Raw genomic sequence first — 3,424 nt, 5'->3', positions numbered from 1 at the left:
TTTCTTTCCTTATTGCTCTGGTTAAGACTTCTAGTGTGACAATGAATAGGCATGGTAACAACAAACGCTTTTGCCTTCTTAAATACTGGGGAAAAACATTGAACCTTTTACCCATATACAAAAGGTAAAATGCAGTTTTTTTTTTTCCTGTTGATGTTTTCCCTCAGGTTGAAGATGTTCCCTTCTATTCCAATTTTGCCAAGAGTCTTACCATGAATGTGCCTTGAATTTGTCAAATGTTTATTTGCAGCTATTGCAGTAATATATATATATATTCTTGTTCAGACAACTGATATGGCAATTGTCTTAAGTATTTTCAAATGTGAAGCCAACCTTACATTCCTGGAATCAACTCCACTTAGTCATGATGTAGCTGGCTCTCCATATATGTGGATTCCACATCCACTGATTCAACCAAGCTTGAATTGATACTATTCAAAAAAATCCCAGAAGTTCCAAAGAGCAAAACTTGAATTTGTTGAATGCCAGTAACTATTTACATAGCATTTTCATTGTATTTAAAACTATTTACATAACATTTTCATTGTATTAGTTACTATAAATAATCTAGAGTGATCGATACAGGGAACATATTGGTGATTACCAGAGTTGGGGAGTGAATGGTTGGATGAAATGGGTAAAGGGGGTCAAAAGGTATAAAATTCCACACACACACTACTACATATAAAATAGACAACCAACAAGGATCTACTGTATAGCACAGGTAACTATACTCAATATTTTATAATAACTTATAAAGGAAAATAATCTGAATAATTGAATCACTGTGCTATACACCTGAAAGTAACATGACATTGCAATTCAACCATACTTCAATAAAATAAAATTTTTAAAAAGGTATAAACTTCCAGTTGTAAGTCATGGGGGTGCAATGCATAGAAAGGTGGCTATCATTAATAATACTATATTATTGCAAGTATTATTATTCAAGTATTGCATATTTGAAAGTTGCTAAGAAAGTAGATCTTAAAAGTTTTCATCATGAGTAAAAATATGTAACCATGTGAGGTGACAGATGTTAATATTGTAGTAATCATTTTGCAACTTATACAAATATCAAATCATTACGTTGTATACCTGAAACTGGTAAGTTATATGTTAATTATATCTCAATTAAAACTTTTGAAAAAACAAAATGGTAACTACGAGAAGTGATGGATATAATTTGCTCGATTGTGGTGATTATTTCACAAGGTATACATATATCAAAACATCAAGTTGTACAACTTACATATAATTTTTGTCAATTAAACCTTAATAAAGCTGGAAAAAAGAAAACTGCTTCAGTATTTATATGGTAATGAAATGGAACAAAATAACCAAGAGAATGTTGGATATGATCACACATTATCTGTGTATTTTAGTTTAAGAAATGATGTATTAATGCAAAAGAATGAAAATAATAGAGAAAACAGACTGACACATAAGTATTCACCTAATTATAATAAATATGAAACTTTGCTGCAAGGTAAGGGTACACTTTTCAGGAATGGGTGCTTGTCCATATAGAAACAAGTATTGATCTTGAGCATCCATACCTCACTTCATACAGCATAAAAATTCCAGATGTGTAGTAAGTCTAAATATAATAGGTAAAAATTATTCTGAATATAAAATAAAAATTATGAAGCTTTTAGAGAATTATGTTAATAAACTTAGACTAGGAGATGGTTCCTTAAGTAGGATAATCATAAAAGAAACTATAGAATTACACATTAGAGAAAACCAAATTACTTTATCAAACTACATCAAAATTAAGAACTTCCATTTAATTAAGAACACCATTAAGACTATGAAAAGCCGAGTGGAGAAGATATCTGCAAAATATATCTGAAATAGATAACCACTATTTCACCAGAATAGTGAAAACCTTTTTTTTTTCTTGATCAGACCCTTTATTTTGGGACTGTTGCCAAGGCTAATTTGGGTCACAGGCACGTCACGGAGTACCGGGGAAAGCGAGTCAGTAGGACCCAGTGGGGCTGCCTGCAGCCACCACCTCCTCACGGGGAGCTGAGCTGGTCGCAGAAGAGAAGTCCGCTGGTCTTGCTGTGCTGGATAAAGATGAGGAAAGGGTAGTCGGCACAGAACCTGAGGGTGATTCTGGCACAGCACAGCATCAGGACTGTGGTGGTGGCTGCGGCTGCCTCCATGCCCTCCTCGTCGACCTCCACAAAGGTCTTGTGCACGACCAGGGACAGGCGCAGGTCCCTCTGGGTCAACATCGCGGAGAAATACGCCCTGGTGTCCTCGAAGGCGTCAGTCACGCCCAGGGTGCGGAGGACGCCCTCCATGTCGTAGCTCTCCCCCAGCTTAAACCTGGGCAGGGACACCTCAACCTCCTCCTCCATCAGATCCAGCCTCGTCCACTTGATGAATTTCTCATAAGCAAGTTCCTTTTCCACCATTTTCAAATCGTGTTTTCATCGAGAAGCATGATGAGCATATTGAGCTCCCTGCCAACGTAGGGAAGCAACAGAATCTTCGTGAATATCTCTCCGATGTAGGTCATTTTAAAGGGGGATTTCTTGAAGATTATTTACACAGGCTTCTCCATATTATTGCAGACTTTGATCAGCCTTTCCTTGGTGTGATGTTTGTTAAACTGATTCTCCCAGTTTCCTTTGAAGTAGATGGCATTCACGAGAACCAGACAAGTCATGGGGTCCACTGAATTTGGAAACAGCAGGTCTGTAATTTTTCCTTCTGTCCTTTGGGCTACCCAGGTGTTTATGTGTTTCCTGGATTCCTTCACAGCACTGATAAAGTCGAGCTCTTCCATCTCTGCTTGGTAGAATTTGCGGCAGGAATCTTTGAAAGATGGGAGGAAACCATAAGTCTTCTCTACAATGAGCCTGTTGATGGTTCAGAGCAAGTACTGTGTGCTGGTCCTGTTAACTTCTGTGAGAAGGTTCTGAAAACCCTGGTGGAAGTCTCCACCTCTGCCACTGCTTTTGCTTAGAGAAAGTGTCTGGGACATTTGGGCCACGTTGTTTCCCTTTGCCCCCATGAAGACCATGGCCAGGGCAGAGGGGATGCTTATGGGTAAGAAAAACATTTTTCAAGCTGTCTTCACCCAGATGTTCAGAAGACATGAACCAAAAACTTAAACAAGTAATTCATACACACACACAAAGTTGGCATATGATGAATTTTCATTTTCCTACATTTATATATTTTTTCTAACAAGTGTTTTCTACTATTACAATCTTATTTGACCTAAAATATAATTATTTCCACTGTGTATAGTATAATTATTTATACTAAAATATAATTATTTTTTCTTGGCTCCTTCTTTTCCCAGTTTAATATTAGGTCTATGCTATCTTCCTCAAGTGAACTGTGGAGATTTCCTCAATCGGTGCTTTAGAATAGAATGTGTAGTATTAAAATTTTGTTAACA

General features: G+C 36.9%; 1 pseudogene across 1 annotated transcript; it reads right to left on the bottom strand.

The window, feature by feature from the left end:
* Positions 1–1,801: 1,801 nt before the first annotated feature.
* LOC308627862 (serpin B6-like) lies at positions 1,802–3,077 on the bottom strand (annotated as a pseudogene). The gene has a single exon. The product of its transcript is annotated as a serpin B6-like (transcript).
* Between the last annotated feature and the right edge of the window lie 347 nt (positions 3,078–3,424).

The sequence above is a fragment of the Mesoplodon bidens genome (assembly GCF_964165515.1).
Source record: "Mesoplodon bidens genome assembly, chromosome: 14".
NCBI classification, from domain to species: Eukaryota; Metazoa; Chordata; class Mammalia; order Artiodactyla; family Ziphiidae; genus Mesoplodon; species Mesoplodon bidens.
Note: the sequence above shows the minus strand (reverse complement) of the source record. Positions and strands in the feature narration are given on the sequence as shown.